Genomic DNA, 20,588 nt, shown 5'->3' on the forward strand with positions numbered 1-20,588 from the left:
TAGATTAATTACGATCTTAATGCGTTTTGTTGCATTTAGGCAACACGTTTAATGTCTAACAGTCAACACAAAATAGGCTACTCAAACTAAACACATTGTCATTTTCATCTCATCTGTATAAACTGTTCTTGGTAGAAAGACATGCAAATGTTCAAATTGGCTGTTAAAAACTCATCATTAGATAAAACGTACAACTTCTACCGTTTACCACCATTCAAACTCCGTGTGAACTAATTAGTTTATCGTAGGGAAACTGCGGGACCGTACCACTATGAGTAAATAGAGGGGTTTCGCGGGTGACACCATTTTGGCAGGGGTGTTTCAATGTATGTCACTAATAATGGATTTTTATCTGCAAAATTGTTTTTTGTTAGATTTATTATTTAGTAATAACTGTGAACTTGAATTTGAATGCTGCTCCAAGTTGCTGCTGGTGTACAATTGTTTATTATTAATAGTAATATAATCAATAATGATGATAATGATAATAATAGCCTAATAATAATAATAATAATACATTACCTTTATATCTAAGTGTTATTTTGTTAGATTTTTTAAGGAAAGTAATGTTTAGTTAGGGAAAGAATGAATGAAGTCAAGCCTGATGCCTTTAGTCTTTTCCACATGGTGAGGTATACAGTTTATTAATTAACAATGGTATCGGATCGGTATCGGATATCGACCGATACGCAGAGCCCAGGCATCGGTATCGGTATCGGGACTGAAAAAGTCGGATCGGTACATCCCTAACCACGACCACCGCTGCCACCACCACCGCTGCAGCCACCACGACCACCGCTGCTGCCACCACCACCCCTGCAGCCACCACGATGACCCCTGCTGCCACCACCACCACCACCCCTGCTGCCGCAGCCACCATGACCACCCCTGCTGCCACTACCCCTGCTGCTGCTGCCACCACCACACCCCTGCTGCAGCCATATATATTTTGTTTTGTGTTCTGGTCTTACAAGGGCTTCTTGAAATGGCACTTCATTCAGTATGCATGTTGTGTTCTGTGTCCTGGTCTTACAAGGGATCTTAATCTGATGCATTCTCTTGTGATTGTTGCAATTATGTTCTTTTCACATTTGAAATGCTTTACAATATATATTTCTCTTTAACATGGCACATATGAATGTCCTATGCTGTAATGCGGTGTTACACCGTCTTCCATGCACATGAAGGCTTTACAAATTAATGTTATTATGCGGTTGAGTAACCTTACCGTTCATTGCGATCATAAACATGTTATGACATATAAACATGCTAACGTTGTACTGTATACAAACGAAGGAGGGACAGTACTAGCAATACTAACATGCAGTTGTGTTTTCATTAAGCATTATCGCACGAGTGGTGCTGTTGGCTGTGGTTCGCCGTCGGCACAAAGCCTCATAACATCAACCTGTTCAGATGTCTCACAAGTGTTCCTACATGTGACACTTTTCTATGTCCCCCTCCACGCAAACACTTGACTTGATGCACTTTGTGTTTATAATAAAAGTTGTCACTGCTGCACTCGGAGTTTCTATTGATTTATTCAAAAGTATTAGTTATCACAGAAAGGACGTGGCAGTACCAAATGGCTTGGCTAGTAAGGCTAAACTGCAGGTAAGCTAAATCCTAAAATAATTATTGCCAGGTCATTGACCAACAAACCTATGCGTTAACTACTTAATCGACCGACATTAAACAACGTGAAAACACGTTATAAGGTGTAAAATGTGTGTTTAAATTGTACAAAACAACACTGTACGAACTACTGTTACGGTTTCGCGAACCTAGTGTACGGAATACGGTTACTGGCTACGTTAGCAAAACAAGGGACGTGTCCTACTAAATCACCCATAGTGTTAGCCACAATGCTCGGATATAACCCAATCAGGGCTTATTTTGAAGACAAGACCCTCCTCTACAAATAAAGCTATAGAGGAAGTCTATTGGACCTCGTATCACTCAATCATCCTGCAGGAAGTGCCAAAACTGGCCAAACCAGAGGCGACAGACTGTACGAACTACTGTGGCGACATTGCTAGTAACCTACTCCTATCTTTATTTGCTTGTCGTTACAGTAACCTGTTAGCTCTAGGTGATGTTATCAATCGTTATAAAGACAAATCAAACCTTATACGTTAACGTAAGCACTATATTTAGCTAACGACAATCAGCTCGCAGCTAACGTTTAACGTTGGGGCCGGTTGCACCAACAGGGTGACGGGTCTAGCCACGCCAGTCTTAAAGGAACACTTCACCGTTTTTTCATATCAAACTACGTTATTCCCCTAATTAAGACAAGTTGATACATACCTCTCACGTTTCAATGCATGCACTCACTGGCTCTGGTGCGCGGCGCAACTTTAATAGCACTTGGCTAGCCCAATGCATTCATTAGGATCTAAACAGAGATGAAGTTAGAAGCGACCAAACACCTCAATGTTTTCCCTATTAAAATACTGTTACACGTTACATGACCAAGTATGGTGAGACAAAATAAAACGTGTTGCATTTCTAAGCAGGTAAGAGGGATAACTATATTGTTATCATGTATGTGGTATCCACCGCTGGGAAGAAGATGGGCAGGAGTACAAATGTAACCACGATGACCTCGGTGATGATCAACAAATAAGGAAGAAATGGCTGAAGAAGGGGAGTCCTGCTTGGAACGCTCTGAAGGCTGTTGTGCTCGATAAAAACCTCTTGAGAGACCTAACTAACATGACTTTGTTCAAACACACAGGTAAGTTTGGATAGGCTATTTTGATCACATTTCTCCCTAAACAAATCAGAACACCTCTTAGGGAATAATGGATAATGTAATGCTTCACCTGTCCTTTGAACAAACCAATTTTTCAAATGTACAAGTAAAACTGTTAAAAATGAAATAGTGATTAATGGCAGTAATTTCAAGGTTTTTTGAATGTGTGTAAAGCGGAAAATGTCTAAATAAAGTATTTTTTTTTTCTTTTTTCAGGGAACCTTGAAGTGTTCCACAGCTCCATGCTGAAATATGCAGAGAAGAGGCGGCACTTCACATATGTCACCATGCAGGCAAGACTACAGCTCAGTGTAATTGACCACAACCACAATGTTAGCCGTCAGCATGATCATACTCAGTCTGGTAAGTATGAAAGACACAAATATATATACCTTTTGAAAGTGATAAAAAAAAAACAGTTTTATCAATGCAGTAAACAAATATTTTTTCCAATTTTGACATTTTCAGATGGATGACTTTCATCTCAGTGTTTTGTCTTTGTATTTCAGAGTAATTATTTTTTATTTATCTTGTCATCCTAAACTGACAGGCCACACAGTTAATTAATTTTCATAACAAAATAATGCACATGTACCACCCTCATCATTCTTGTGTCCCCTCACTCTACTCATTCTCAGGACAAGAGAAATACAACGTTGTTCACTCCAGGCAATCACACCAGTGGATCCGTAAGGAAGCTGTACGAGCCAACAACTCAGGATTTCAGGAAAGACTTGGTGCAACAGGTCATTCAACGGCGGCTTGACAAGAATGTCAAGCTTGGAGATAAAACGTTCCACATCCATCCTCCAGTCAGCATACCAGCCAACATTGCTCCCACTCCAAAGCCAAACAAGGATGACTTGGTTAAACAACATGCATCACGTTTTCCTAAATAACATGCTGGTGATAAAATGTTTGTGATTGAGAAAGCCTTATTTGTGGTCCCTTACCTTTACCAAAAAGATTTTTTAGGCCAGGCTTTTTCTATAACTATGTGTATGTTTAAAAAGTGTTCTTGTAATACAATATATTATTCAAAACTATTTTGCATACAAATGGTCAATGTAACAAACTGTACAAATGTACAATTAAACCTTTCTGTTTTAAACATCTAAAAAAATGCCAGTGCATCCTCTGACTCTTTGAACCCTGCATATTGCCCATTTGGTGATGGATATGTTCCTCTTATTAGGTCCACCACACACGAGGGAAGAACTCTCCTGTTGCCTGGACCGAGTTTCTCTCCTTTCAGGGCCCATTCTATCACGATCCGATAGGCAACCAGCCTGTACTGCCTGCAATGGCAAACAACACAACATAAGTTGGTGCATACTTGATATAAGAACACAACTTTGTCATTATTTCATCATTATTATTCATTCAATTCAATTCAATTCAAAAAACTTGATTTATCCCCGAGGGGCAATTTCTCCATGCAGGCATAGTGACATAAGACGCACGACAAAAGACAAGACAAACAGGACAGGACAGACAGGGGTGTGAGTGTGTGTGTGTGTGGGTCCCAGTCTCCTAGTACCAGGAGAGAGAGGGGGAGGGGGCTGGGAGCATATTTGAGTTCAGAAGGCGAATAGCCTCAAAAGTAAAAGTAGCCCTCCTCCTGTTGGTCCTAGCAAGAGGACAGCGCAGACGCCTGCCAGAGGGCAGCCATTCAAAAACTCTGTGTAAGACATGGGTAGAGTCTTCTAAGATGGAGTTGGCTTTTCTTAGGGTTGCCTTGTCATGCAGTGACGTCAGAGACTGAAGAGGGTGGCCAATGATTTTAGAGCATGTGTGCACAATGCTCTGGAGGTGTTTCTTGTTTTTGATCGATAGAGAGTGAAACCAGCATATTGATGAAAAGGTCAGTATACTTTCAATAAAGGAGGTGTAAAAAATATTGAGAATCTTCCTGCTCACTCCAAAGGAGTATAGTTTCCTCAGGAAATACTGCCGCTGTTGACATTTTTTGAGAATCACCTCTGTGTTGGAGTCAAAACGCAGTTTGTCATCCATGACGGTGCCCAGGTATTTGTACTCCTGTACAACTTCAACAGGTTCCCCATGTATTATAGTTGCAGTCCTGCATCCTCCATGCTTGCTGAAGTCAATGAACATCTCCTTGGTTTTTGTAACATTAAGCTCCAAAAAGGAGCTATCACACCATTCCACAAACTCACTGAGGACAGGCCCGTGATCTTGGATAGAACCTGATAACAGGGACAGGAGAACAGTGTCATCGGCAAACTTCACTAGATGACGATCAGGATGGCGGCTTCTACAGTCATCTGTGTATAAGATGAAAAGCAGTGGTGAGAGGACACAACCCTGGGGTGAGCCTGTGGATGTGTATCTGCTGTCAGAGAACCTCTTGTTGACCAGCACCTTCTGTGTTCTTTGTGTGAGAAAGTCTATGATCCACAGAATTAGCTGATGATCCAAGTTGAAACAGTTGATAAGTTTTTTAGCCAGCATGTGAGGTTGAATGGTGTTGAAGGCAGACGAGAAATCTGCAAATAGGAGTCGGGCAAAAGAATTTGGGCTTTCTAGATGTGCATGAATGGTATTCAGTATGTAGATTTTGGCATCATCCACCCCTCTTTTCGCACGATATGCAAACTGAAGAGGATCCATCTTTGAAGCTGTGGCGTTGATGATATGAGCTTTCACAATCCTCTCAAAGGCCTTCATGACAAGGGAGGTGAGGGCAATGGGTCTTAGGTCATTCAGGACTTTAATGCTGGTCTTCTTGGGGATGGGAATAACTGTGGAGTGTTTCCATGACTGTGGGACAGTGGCAGTAGATAGAGACCTCTGGAATATCTGCTGGAAAACGCCTCCAAGCTGCTCAGCACAGTATTTCAGTGTGTAACCACAGATGTGATCTGGACCAGGAGCTTTCTTGATCTGTGTCCTTCTCAAACACTCCACCACAGACTCAACTGTGACGATGATAGGGTCACTCGGGGTCAAACTAGTGGTGATGTCCGCCAACTGAGACTGATGATCTTTCTCAAACCTGGTGTAAAAAGAGTTAAGCTCATTGGGGAGGGATTCATCACTGCTGCCAGCCACACACACGGGTCTGAAGTCACGCACAGTGTTGACTGCTGCCATTGTCTTTATACCCTGCCAGGCCTCCTGGAGATTACCTTGTGTGAATTTCTTTTCGATCTTACTTTTGTAAGCTGCTTTAGCTTTTTTGATGGCCTGCTTCACCTCTCTGTTTACTTGTTTCTTCTCCAACATAGTTCCAGTGTAGAACAGTCGTTTCTTCTTGTTCAGAATAGACTTAAGTTCTTTAGTGACCCAGGGTTTATTATTGGGAAAGATGGTGATTTCTTTCTTGGGGATAATATTATCTACACAGAAAGATATATAAGATGAGACACTGTCTACCTGTTCATTCAGGGTGAGATCAGGTTGCAAAAATATGTCCCAAGATGTACACTCAAAACATGCCCTTAATTCATCAATGCTTTCCTCATTCCACTGTTTTACAGATTTAACCACTTTCTCTCTTCTCTTCACAACTGGTGTGTATTCAGGGACAAGGAGGATAGAGTTATGATCAGCAGTTCCAAGAGGAGGAAGGGGTACAGATTTATAGGCCCCTGAAATAGAACCATAGCACTTGTCAAGAACTCTGTCAAAACGTGTGGCACATGTGATATATTGGCTAATGTGTAAACCTTTTTGGTGTACTGTAGTAAGCCACTCTACCTGCACTCATACTAATAAATACAGTATGCCCAAATAAGTAATTGCATAATTAATCTTTGTGCAGTAGTATATGGTTATACAATTCAACTACCAAAATACCTGTAAAACACATAAGATAGGAGTCAGCACTTACTCTGAAGACAACAGCCCATCAGGTCCAGCTGGCCTGGGATTCCTTCTCCAGTTAGGTTTCGGGATGTTGAAGAAGATCTGCAGGACACCAGCGTTCAGTTACGTTGCAGGAAAGTCTTCATGGTTGGTGATGCAGACAGAGACTGGCGCACTGGCCTCCTCATCAATGGACAGGTTTTGCATCTGTGGCATGATGAGATCCCATTCGTGGCAGCAGTAGCTCTCCGCCTCTGTAGGCATTAGTTCACAATTCGAACAAGTGCACCACCATTTGTCGGTCACCCTGTCTCTCGCGACTCCGGCTGTGGCTCCAGCTTCATCTTGTGCCACTTCCCTGGCTCTCTCCTCTCTCTCTGCCCGTTCTATTTCCATCTCACGAATTTCGGCATCGGTATATTCGGGTTCGTAAAGATACCCCCTCGGCACGGCAGTGTAATTAATGTCTTCTTCATTGTCGCTGTCGTAGTCGGACATGTTTTCTTCAACTTTCCAGCACGCGAAAGACAGTGAAACGCCTGCGCAGCCTTCACCTGTCATTAGCGCGCAGTGGTAGGAATCGAGAAAAATAGGGCCAAGTGCTAACGAGGTTTTAATTTTTCCTGGACAACGTTTTTGTGGTGCAAATATGTCACTCTTTTGAACGCATATGGTTTTGAGAAGAAAAACACTTTACTTTCGTGACCCCAGAAACTTGCTGGACTACTTTCTTCAGCGTCAAAAAACGGCTGGATCCCGGCTCACAGGACGCTGTCGGGGGGTAAGTCAGTGCTGATGCACTACGTTGCTGACAGGGAACCCATACAACTTTGTGTCTTAAAATCCGAAACTATCCCTTTAAAGAGAAACTATGCAGGATTGGCGATTTCATCTTCAGTTTCGGTTTCGTTTTTCATTTTCGCTCGTTTTATGCTTGCATATTTCTCTGCAGAGCTTCCCCGACAGCTTTAGCGTGTATATTTATACATATATAGGCTATATATAAATATATAAATTGCAAGCGTGGTTCTTCTTGTTCTTTATGCGTCTCAGCCTTCCAGATGTAAACAGGGAACAATCGTCTCCTGAACAAACTGCAAGGTTGCAATAGCGGATAGGGACACTGGGGGCGGGAGGAAATATTACTGTTTTCGATAAAACTGGTCAGTCAAGCAAAACAACGATTTCTAAACGATTTTATGACTATGAGAAAGTTGCATAGGGTCTCTTTAATTAAGCCAATAACATAGTTTAATATGAAAAAAAAACTGTGAAGTGTTCCTTTAACTCGTCCTAAGTGAAGTCCAACCTAGACATGCCAGTTGCACCATTTAAGTGCAACTCGCCTTGATGGTGCACTCTTCTCAGTCGTTTCTACAGTAGGCTAAACTACATTGCTATCATTCTCATGTTTGTTGTTAGCAAGCTAGCAGTCGTTTGAGCTATATGTAATAGGCCTATGTTTGTGTAGGCTACATGAAAATATCCTATCATAAGCTAACGTTACATTTGTTATATAATTTCCTAGGCCTACCTGTTGCTGCATAGCATCATCGTTGATTGTATTCCGTATTCCAATGGGGTCTAAGCTCTTAGCCTATGTATACTTTTTACCCGCATTAAAGTGTAGATATGTATAAGCTTAGCTGTCCAACCAGTCGTTTCACTGTAGGTGAACTTCAGTAGCCTATTGAAGTGTCAGCGCTTGCAACTTGTTTGAAGTTGGCAACTTCATTTCAGTCTTTTATTCTAATGAAGAGTTATTTTCCAAAATAGGGCCTAGCCTACTGTCCACAATTGTGCATTTTCATAAATCACTTTTTAAGTAATGAAGTAATGAAGTAATTTCAGTGGAACTGTAATTGGGTTAGGCTAATTATCTATTCTAGCCTACTGTGTCATATGTCGTCTTTTTTTAAAACAAATACATTTACATGCAATGGTAATTCCTTCCATGGAATTACATTTTCTAGTTTATTATTATTATTATTATTATTATTATTATTATTATTATTATTATCATTATTATTATATGGGTGTGTTTTTGTTTGTTTGTTTTCCCCAAAATATCTCAGTAAACAGTTGTTGACACAATTTTGGTTGTTTGGCTTTTTTGATAATTTCTAATGAATGAGCAGGGATGGAAAGGTAAAATGTATGTTCAGAAGAACACAATGAGATAGGTATTTGAAATAAACAGAGATTTATTGCCTATGTGTAGCAGAACGGAAATTAGTTCCTGTCTGTAGTGCCCCGTATACTAGCAGGTAATTGGTCAACAAATTGGCCATATCACCCCAATTTTAAAGTCTCTACACTGGCTCCCAATAAGTCATAGAATTGATTTTAAGTTTAAGTTTTAAGTTTTTAAATCCCTAAAGGGGTTAGGCCCGAGTTACATAAGCGACATGTTCAAACAATATCATCCACCTAGATCTCTTAGATCACAAAACAAACAACTACTACAGAAACCAATAACAAGAACAAAACAGGGTGAAGCTGCGCTCAGCTTCAATGGTGTCCACCTCTGGAACCAGCTTACAGAAGACATCAAAAATGCCCCTACTGTAGCTATTTTTAAAACCAAAGTAAAGACCAAACTCTTTTCGGATGCCTTTGGTACTTAATGCACATTTCTTTTATTTACTTTTTATTATTATTTTACTTTTTATTCTTATTTTTATTGTTATATTTGATCTTTTTGTGTGTTTTCTTATGTACAGTACTTACCTTGTACTTATTTTATATGTAAAGCGCATTGAATTGCCTATGTGTATGAAATGCGCTTTAGAAATAAACTTGCCTTGCCTTGCCTTGCCTTGGTGGGAACTTTCGTATATATTCTCTGTGACTACCCTTTCCTGTTTCACGTCAGACTGGCTGGTCACTGCTCGCCCAATTCTCGCTCTTCACACAGGTAACAATTTGAGCACTTCCTCTTGAAGTTCTGCTGTTGGTTGATTTTGTGGCTGTCTAGTTGAACAAGTGCTCTTTTGTGTATGCAGCTTCCCTGTGGATCCGTCCCCATGCATCTCCGTAGCTGGAATTGCATCATAGCTGGTATGTTTACATTTTATCGGTGACGCAAATAGGCTACATCGTCACATATAATGAATGTTTGTTTACATTTTAGGTAGTCGCTGCTACATCCCATCCTAGCACTTATTGTGCCCTCTGCTATGCGAACCTAATGAAACTGAGTTAACAACGAGACGGGGAACTGCTGCTGTGTGACCGCTGCTGCTTTGTCTTCACGAAGCGTGATCGCCCATCTGTGTTTGTAACCGTGTGACCACTACGTTTGTCTCGACTTTGTCATATTAAGTGTCATTCTTGTCAATTCTGTGTGTACATGGTTTTGGTTCATTACTCTATTGTTTCGATTTGCTTTTCCGCTGGCAGGAGGCCATTTCCCCTGCGCTGCTGATAACCAGTGTCTCAACATCTTTTACTTTGTAATGTATTTCTGATTTTCTAGCTTCCTTCTTCTGACTTGATTAGCCACTGATAGGAGGCTGTTATTCCATCTGTGCTGTGGATTACCAGTGTGCTAGTATTTATTATTTCTGGGGAATTACTACTTTATTTTATAGTTTGTTTGATTGTTTGTTTGTTTGTTTGTTTGTTTGTTTGTGTGCACTGGCAGGAGGCCATTTGTCCAGCTGCGGAGAGCCCGTGTCTTAACTATTGTGACTATTATTTGTGTGTTTGGTCTTTTTTGGCCTGCGTCTTTTCTAGGAGCTGAGGCCTACGGTGGAGGGGCTGTTGTCTTCCTGGTGGTGTCCCCTTTTTGGTGTGCTACTATACCTCACAGGTGTTGCCAACTTGACCTTTGCTGTGTGTGTGAATGCGTGGACACTTTGCAGTGGTGTGACCTCTCCCGGGACGCCTCTCCTTAGTTAGCCAGTTCCCTCGCTGGTAAGCCTCAGTTCCTGCGGTCTGTCTGCCCCTTGTATGTCTGACGTGCTTGAGATCATGTGAGTGAAATTCTAGATTTTGTCAATAAACTATTGTTATTTTTGAATGGAACCACGTCTCTCTCAGTTAATGAACCTGGGTGCCTTTTTGAGCAAACTTAGTACATGCATTTCCCTGGGTGAAGCTCCCAGGGTGGCGTAGTCGGATAACATACAAGTTAGTATTTAACACTTTACTACCACATGCCACATATGCATTGATTTATGAACGATGACCAAACAAAGTCAAACAGGGTGCAGAACGAGGTATTGCCTATGCATTGATGATTTATGAACGATGACCAAACAAAGTCAAACAGGGTGCAGAACAAAACTGAGATGTGCATAAATAAAAGAAAGAAGGCTACCAAACTATGTACATAGCTACTAGATAGGTTTACTATACTCTACTTGGGACAAACCCTCTATATTGCCCAAGTGGATCTGGAAAACACTGCCGAATCCTCCACACACCGACCATGTCCAAGTGCGCCATACTGCCACACAACATACTGTCTGTATGCTGCGTAACGGAACCGACGGTTCCTCTCTCCTGCTTCTGGAGCATCTGCCTCTGCCCGGATATCGTTATAGATTCTTCTGGCAAGGCAAAGAACCCCCTCCAACAAAATAAATAGGTCCATGTGTGGCAGCATTGAGATGCATGAATCTGGATGTTGTCCACAGCATTTTCTTTCTAAATCAGTGGGCATTTCCCGGCAGTTTGAGCAGACACACCAGGTGGGTTGGCCTGGAACTGGGGGGGCTTATGGAGGGTACCAAATGTTTTATCTAGCAGATCAAACATCTGGCTGGGGTCACGTCTCAGGCTGAGCCGTAGCAGCTGAAGGCTCTGTTCTAGATTCAGTGTTTCAATCCTGGCCTGTGAAGCAACAGATAAATAGATAACTAAAGATCAGCTCTGTTATATATTATACAGTGCATGGCAGGCAAGCACACAAGCCACTAATCACTCTTCAAGATAAAGAAAATAGTTTGTACTTTTATGAGAGGCAAATATTATTTTTGATAATAAATGTGACGATAAACACTTCCTCTCTTGCCATCCTTTGGGCTTGTAGCTCTTCAACTCTCTCGAGGTCTTGTTCTCCTAGATCCCCTGTCAGATCTTTCAAGTATAACTTGAAATGATAATCATATTCGTTAGTTAGGTTCATTATGATGTTGAAAGGTATTTTCTTACCTGGGAATCTGCCATGAGAAAAAGTTAGCCAAAGCCAGTTGATGCTTGCTTTCACCATGGACAGGCCAGAACAAGTTAGCCAAAGCCAGTTGATGCTTGCTTTCACCATGGACAGGCCAGAACAAGTTAGCCAAAGCCAGTTGATGCTTGCTTTCACCATGGACAGGCCAGAACAAGTTAGCCAAAGCCAGTTGATGCTTGCTTTCACCATGGACAGGCCAGAACAAGTTAGCCAAAGCCAGTTGATGCTTGCTTTCACCATGGACAGGTCAGAACAAGTTAGCCAAAGCCAGTTGATGCTTGCTTTCACCATGGACAGGTCAGAACAAGTTAGCCAAAGCCAGTTGATGCTTGCTTTCACCATGGACAGGCCAGAACAAGTTAGCCAAAGCCAGTTGATGTTTGCTTTCACCATGGACAGGTCAGAACAAGTTAGCCAAAGCCAGTCGATGCTTGCTTTCACCATGGACAGGCCAGAACAAGTTAGCCAAAGCCAGTTGATGCTTGCTTTCACCATGGACAGGCCAGAACATGCTTGCTTTCACCATGGACAGGCCAGAACAAGTTAGCCAAAGCCAGTTGATGCTTGCTTTCACCATGGACAGGCCAGAACAAGTTAGCCAAAGCCAGTTGATGCTTGCTCTCACCATGGACAGGCCAGAACAAGTTAGCCAAAGCCAGTTGATGCTTGCTTTCACCATGGACAGGCCAGAACAAGTTAGCCAAAGCCAGTTGATGCTTGCTTTCACCATGGACAGGCCAGAACAAGTTAGCCAAAGCCAGTTGATGCTTGCTTTCACCATGGACAGGCCAGAACAAGTTAGCCAAAGCCAGTTGATGCTTGCTTTCACCATGGACAGGTCAGAACAAGTTAGCCAAAGCCAGTTGATGCTTGCTTTCACCATGGACAGGTCAGAACAAGTTAGCCAAAGCCAGTTGATGCTTGCTTTCACCATGGACAGGTCAGAACAAGTTAGCCAAAGCCAGTTGATGCTTGCTTTCACCATGGACAGGCCAGAACAAGTTAGCCAAAGCCAGTTGATGTTTGCTTTCACCATGGACAGGTCAGAACAAGTTAGCCAAAGCCAGTCGATGCTTGCTTTCACCATGGACAGGCCAGAACAAGTTAGCCAAAGCCAGTTGATGCTTGCTTTCACCATGGACAGGCCAGAACATGCTTGCTTTCACCATGGACAGGCCAGAACAAGTTAGCCAAAGCCAGTTGATGCTTGCTTTCACCATGGACAGGCCAGAACAAGTTAGCCAAAGCCAGTTGATGCTTGCTTTCACCATGGACAGGTCAGAACAAGTTAGCCAAAGCCAGTTGATGCTTGCTTTCACCATGGACAGGCCAGAACAAGTTAGCCAAAGCCAGTTGATGCTTGCTTTCACCATGGACAGGCCAGAACAAGTTAGCCAAAGCCAGTTGATGCTTGCTTTCACCATGGACAGGCCAGAACAAGTTAGCCAAAGCCAGTTGATGCTTGCTTTCACCATGGACAGGTCAGAACAAGTTAGCCAAAGCCAGTTGATGCTTGCTTTCACCATGGACAGGCCAGAACAAGTTAGCCAAAGCCAGTTGATGCTTGCTTTCACCATGGACAGGCCAGAACAAGTTAGCCAAAGCCAGTTGATGCTTGCTTTCACCATGGACAGGCCAGAACGGCGCTCGTGAACAAGCACAGCGTTCCTGTTCTCTGGAGGCGTAGCTGCGGGAGGAAGTCTGAAGAAAGGGGTTGGGACTTTTGACCTGTGTTTTTTAAAAATGCAGCTTTACTAGAGTTGTTTTCCAGGATCTCCAACCCCACCTTTAACTCATAACTACCACTGACATCTTTAAACGTCAATTTAGACCCATACGTTGACTGCCATTGACGTCTATAGACGTCAATTGCATTTTTTAATGGGGAGGGCTCATGGGTGGGCTTGGGAACGATCTGGCAGAGTTTCAGGCTTTTAAACAGACTGTACTAGCGATCCAAACTGCTAGATGGCAGCAGTGCCATTTGGATCATTAGTATCTGCCTCCAGAGTGCACATGCAGTGACAAACAGCAAGAAAACACGATCAAGATTGACCACGGTGGATCTAGTTTGCACGTGGTCCAGCAAATAAATATGCTTACTTCTTACATCAAGGATGGAAAACACGTGAACGGTATGATCCATTTATATCGGATATTGCTATATAGACTAACAACAACTTTGCTAGTCCTAGCTTGCTAAGTCTACCGTCCTGTTCAGAGTCTATAGCGACCATCAGAGTCCCTAGCAACCTTGACGAGATAACAGTGCAATCGTGGTTGACATACTACTGAAACGCTAATGTTAAAAAGTTGATTTTCACAAAAAGATCGTTTTCTCCATTTTTTGGTCAAAATCAGTGTTTTTAGCAAAACTAACCCATGTTCTACTGACGATTACTAAAGAACGGTAAATGAAAGAAAAAAACGTTTTTTCCTAGTGAAAGAAGATTGTCTACTATTTCATTTGGTAGCTTGTGTGTTTACATAGTCATAAAACTCACTGTTTGGTGGATCTTAGAAAAACTTAATGTAATGCAAAATGCTGTAAAACGTCTGGCAGTATGGAGCACTCTGCACTGAAAATGGCTGGCAGCCAATGAGTTAACAGTGAACCATCAAATAGCCTACCCTACGCCCCAGATTAGAGCCCTGCGCGGGACTGTTTTCTTCATCCCAATCCCGCCCGCATCATCAGAAATTCTGACCATTACCGCCCGCACCCGCGGAGTGTGTGTTACAGTCCCGCCCGCACCCGCAATGTATATGTTTAGTCCCGCCTGCTCCCGCGAAATTCTGATAATTTATGCCCGCACTGTAATAGACATGCATTGATTTTGTATCTTCTCCCGTCCCGCAAGTGAAAAAAACAGCTGCTTGAATAGAAAACAACTGTGTTTGAATGACCGTTACCATCAGAAACACACACACACACACACACACACACACACACACACACACACACACACACACACACACACACACACACACACACACACACACACACACACACACACACACACACACACACCTAGAACTTCGTTTAATCATAGGCTATAAAAACTCATTTTGCAATTACACGCACATAGCCAGAACATAGACTGCGACTGCGTTCAGTTAAAAAAAAAAAAGGCTAAAAATAAAATCTTTGCAACTTATGCAGCCACTCAGGCCCAATGCGTTGTGTACTAAATGACGGACGCCTGTCTGAGATATCGGAAAAGAAATGAAAATAATCAGGCATGGAGCGAGCCAGGCGCATCACAGCTCCTCTGCCTCATGACAGTTGCAACAGAGCGCGCACAACAAACAATTTTGCCCTCACTGTATCTCAATGGGAGGCAAGGCTAGGCTTTCCACTCCAATTATGCTCTCCATTTTATTGCTATGCTAAATCTCGATCCCGCAGAGTTTTTTTTCTGCCGCCCGCAGTCAAGTTCTTACCGCCCGTTCCCGTGACATTTGCGTTGGGTCCCAGTCCCAATGCAGCCCTCTACCCCAGATTTCAGTGCCAATCAATCCCAACATTTAGCAATATAATTAAACAGTTCAAGAGTAAATTAGATCCCAAACCAAACCGAAAATCTTCTGCTTTTTATAGGTAGGCTATGCCGCTCGCAACGTAACGCATGCCTTACAATAAAACGCACGTACCAAACACTCAAAGAGCGCAAACCTCCGTGAAGCGAACACATAACCGCCTCCTGTATCCATATGGATCACTCGAAAATGGGTCCTTCCTTCGGTCATTTCAGACCTTCCCTGAAAATTGTATCGAAATCCATCTACAACTTTTTGAGTCATCTTGCGAAGAAACAGACAACAACAAACAAACCACAAATCCAGATGAAAACATAAAGACCTGTCTAAATAGGTGGACATTCATTAGGCCTACTCTCGGCTATTATTCAGCACACCTGGTCAACAACTTGTTCCCGCGCGCCTGGTCCTATAGCCGCAAAGCGTGTGCTCTTGTCGTTCTAGAAAATTGTGCGTGCCAAGCTGCCTAATAAACGAGTCCTGTTTTGCAGAACAAATAGCCCCCTGCCTTGCAGTTTAGATTGTAGTAATAGCCTATGTAGGAAATTAAATGATCAGCAGGCCAAAACTCTGTGAAGCGCCTTGAGACATGTGTAATGTTTTGGCGCTCTATAAATAAAATTGAATTGAAAAACTGTGTGCTGATTCAAGGTATTGTTTTCCAGTAAACTGGTATAAGTGGCCTGTGCAGACATTGTTTCTATTCTCACATCGTAACCTATCAAACATATCATGTTTATCAAGACAAAAATGCCCAAAAATCATCATTTTACATCATTGAAAGCAGGAAGTCCTATATGACTGGTTTATCTTTAGAAAACCAGTCATGTTTTTGAATGGTCGTGCATCATTCCCTCAGTTTGTCTTGAGATGGGAGAAATACGGATTTCAATGAAACCCATGAATAGGACTTCCTGCTTTCAATGATGTAAAAATCATCATTTTACCTCATTGAAAGCAGGAAGTCCAACATTGAAATCCGTATTTCTCCCATCTCACCAACCTACCGTGTTTACATAGTCATAAAGCTCACCTTTCGGTGGATCTTGGAAACACAGTCAAAATGCTGTAAAACGTCTGGCAGTATGGAGCGCTCTGCACTGAAAATTAACAGTAACCCATTTAGACCGGGAGACGCATCTGTGTGTATTTACCTTTAAGACCGGCTGCAGCATCTATGCGTATTTATCATCAAGACAGGGAGCGACGTTCATGTCATTTCTGACTATTCCACCATTTTAAAAGCACATCGCTAATATTTTGCTGTCAGATTGGCTAAAATACACATTGGGAAAGTAAAAGGGATGTGTGGGGATTTTTTAAAGGCAGGTGACAAATAAAATGTTTTGTGGTTGGTATAAATATACATACACACAAAGCGCGTGGTGATTTGTTTTTTCGTCGGCAAGAGAAAACAAAACACAAGACATTGATAGTGATCGATCATGGCAGACGTTAGTGAAGGAAGTGATATTGATGACGGGATTGATTCCGATTTGGTTGAAAATGAGGATGAAGTCGAGGTAGGCGATCCCATAGATAGAGTGCAGTGGTTTCAAGCAATGTTTGGAAATGACCAGGGGCCGGTTTCCCGAAGCCTTCTTAACGCTACGTAGTTCGTAACCTCTATCTTAAGCTCTACCTTAAGTAACTCACGCATTTCCCGAAACCTTCTTTGCTACGAATATCTTTCGCACGTCGTTCGTTGGTAAGAGTGGTCTGGAGCACTCTCAGATCTCTCTTAGCTGCACCTTAGCAATGTTTCGACTCGCGACGCTAGTCGCCGCCACTGTACCCTACAGCAATTTCCGTTACGCTTGCAACTCATATGATACAAAATCACTATTTTGGTTCGCCAATGATTTTATGTAAGTATGCTAATTTAGAAAATAGTTTCTGGAAATGTTGTCATACAAATATGAAACGTGCATGCATTTGAAAATAGTTAAAAGCGCTTTATTCTTTGCTTCCCCCCACCGCCCTACAATGTTTAGGCCTAATGTGCGGGCTTGCTGTCATGTTTAATGTTAACCAAAGGCACACAATACGGAATGAGGATGTTGGTCAATCAGCTGTGATTAAAAAAAGTCTACATAGCCTATTTCAACTAGAAAAGCACAAACCTCCCCCAAGCAAACACATGTAGCCTACGCCTCCTGCATCCAGACGGTGATACGAATCACTCACAATATTAAATATTTTCTTCCTTGGGTCATTTCAGATCTTCCCTGGAAATTTTATCGAAATCCATCTTTAACTTTTAGAGTTAGCCTATCTTGCAAACAAACGGACAAACAAACAAACAAACAAGCTTGAAAAGCAGTCAGAGAGCGCAGACCTCTGCTTTCAAACATGAAGCGTTCGAATCTTTTTATCCATGCTGGAAACAAACTAACACACCAACAAACAAACCCAGATGAAAACATAACCTACTTGGCGGACGTAGATCATTTAATTTCTAGACTACTTTTTTTATCATTGTGTGCTAATAAGTTCATCCACGTTGAAGTTGCGTGAATGTTGTGGGGGCGATAGGCTATTATAAGCAATGTTTTTTGGTGCAAAGAACGCTTTCATAAGTCTGTCAAGCCTCCGCGTGAAATAAAAAATCGATTTCTGAGCAATCGATGTCACCTAATTCAGCACCTTCATGGTGGACAGTGCCTTATACGTCGGACGTAAGGAGCTTTTCGTAAGAAGACTCCTAAGTGATAGTTCGGGAACCACGACTAGAAAGGTAAACAACTTTGGTAAGTTATACCTTTGGAGTCTTCGTAGCTCGCTAAGAGTGAACGTTATCGGGAAACCGGCCCCAGGAAGATTTACTGTAGCCTTCCAAGATGAATGTGTGAGAGGATGCGAGAGGATGAGAGGATGCCGTACAATCGAATGCCAGGCATCAAGATAGAGCTACCAAATGAAGTTTGACTAGTACAGGTGTTCTCCCATATCTTTACTGAAGAGTTGTGGATGAGAATTGTGACCAAAACGAACGTGAATGCTGAACAATCACAGAGCGCAACTCCATCAAGCAGCAAATGGCTACCGGTGACGATCGAAGAAATGAAGACCTTCGTTGGAATTTGTCGCCATGGGGGTTCTAAATCTGCCAGTACAAAGAGACTACTAGCGTCAGAAGAAGTGGATTTTTCAGACAAACATCCCGCAAGCAATATCACGCGACAGATTTGCCATCATTTGGAGGTGAGCTGATAATAATACCAATAGGATGCAAAATGGCTACAGCCTGTCTGATAGTAGCTACTAGAAGTGATGTATGTAATGATTCCGCCAGGAATATGTGATGCTCATGTGACCACTATCATGGAGACCAATTGACTACGCCACTCACGTTTCCTTCTAGGGTGAGAGGGCCCTAATCATACACTTGGACATCAGAATACAATTGACTACGCCACTCCCGTTTCCTTCTAGGGTGAGAGGGCCCTAATCATACACTTGGACATCAGAATACAATTGACTACGCCACTCCCGTTTCCTTCTAGGGTGAGAGGGCCCTAATCATACACTTGGACATCAGAATACAATTGACTACGCCACTCCCGTTTTCTTCTAGGGTGAGAGGGCCCTAATCATACACTTGGACATCAGAATATTTATTTACCCCCGCAGGTTCTATGAGAGACACTTTCACAGGAAACAGCTGTTGTAAACCAATTATTTCTTTATTTTCACAATGTTGCAGAGAATAGAATAGAATAGAACAGAATATACTTTAATGTCCCCATGGGGAAATTTGTCTTGGACTCATCAAAGCAAAGCAACCCAGTACATATAACATAGACATGACAGACAACACATTACATAACATTACATAATAAATAGAAACACTGAGACATTGACACACACAGGCTAGCCCATTGACAGCATGTGAACTGCCCATGGAGCTCCAGTAACACTTAATGGTTAAAACAGTTAATGGGTAAAAAAGGATGGGAGTTAAAACAAAGGCATAGGAATGGCATGTGGTGCAGCCTAAATGTAGGCCTATATCTATTTAAGTTGTTTATGAAATCACTGAAACTATCTTGTTTGTAGAACTACTTCTCTCCGCCACAAATTTCTTTGCAGGATAAACTGCCGTTACTAGTTCGAAATGGATGGTTGCTATGGCCAAAGGCCAGTCATTAGTTCTAGAAGGACGTTGCTATGGCCTAAGCCAGTCGTTAGTTCTATCTCTCCCGTTGTCAAGCAATGTAGCCTACTAAACGTTGGCTCGCATTGAGTCTGGTTAGGACATGCTTTTAGCTTTGAAACATCACTATTTTACTTAGCCTACATGCCATCCAACTAGCTAATATCCACCTTCGTCATATTCTATGTTCTGAGAATGTATTCTATTTCAGCTTGGATGCAACGTGACAGTTCGTTTTACACTTCACAACTTGACATTGTATCGCGGAGTGATTTATTATTAGCTGTGAAAAGTCCGAGTGGATTATCGTGGGATATTTCAACTCATGGAACATCTCTTGGCCAATCAGAAACAAAGAAACAGCTTCATAGAACCCAATTGTTGTATAAATACTTTTTTGACACCATGCTAAATGGAACTTCAGCCATGGACTGGTCGGGAATCTAACTGGCAACCCCCCGTCTACAAGCCCGAAGCCCTAACCAGTACTCTACCCCCCAAATGTGAGAAAATGTGTGTGTGAATGTTGAACCACGAATTCACATAGAAGTTAAAGGTATACTATGCAGGATTGGCGATTTCATTGCCGGTTTCGCTTTTCATTTTCGCTCGTTTTATGCTTGCATATTTCTCTGCAGAGCTTCCCCTACAGCTTTAGCGTGTATATTTGACAAAACTCCTCAATCGGTCAGTCTGCCGTGCCTTTTAATGAGACTTTACATGACACTTCCTGGAGTAGAGCATGGGTGCGTGCCCGGTGTCTCCTGAAGTTGCAAGTGTGGTTTTACCACTACAGACCAGTAGAGCGGCCAAAAAAAAAACACAGTTCGACCGGTAATGACTCATTTCATCATATATAACGGTATGGAACGAATTGATTAACTGAAAAACATTGCATAGTATACCTTTAACTTAAAATGTAGAAAAAATATAGCTCCTTCAGCAGACATTGCAAACATGGCCTATAACATTCGCCAAACAGAGAACATCTTTCACTCATCATGTTTTTACTTCTCACGCCTATAGCTCAGCATAGCCTTTTGCTCTCTCTTTTTCTCCCTTCGAGGAACAAGATGATTTTGTTTTAAGCAGCTTTTTTGATTGAAGTAATGTTTTTTCTG

Source organism: Sardina pilchardus, chromosome 4 (assembly GCF_963854185.1).
Source record: "Sardina pilchardus chromosome 4, fSarPil1.1, whole genome shotgun sequence".
NCBI classification, from domain to species: Eukaryota; Metazoa; Chordata; class Actinopteri; order Clupeiformes; family Clupeidae; genus Sardina; species Sardina pilchardus.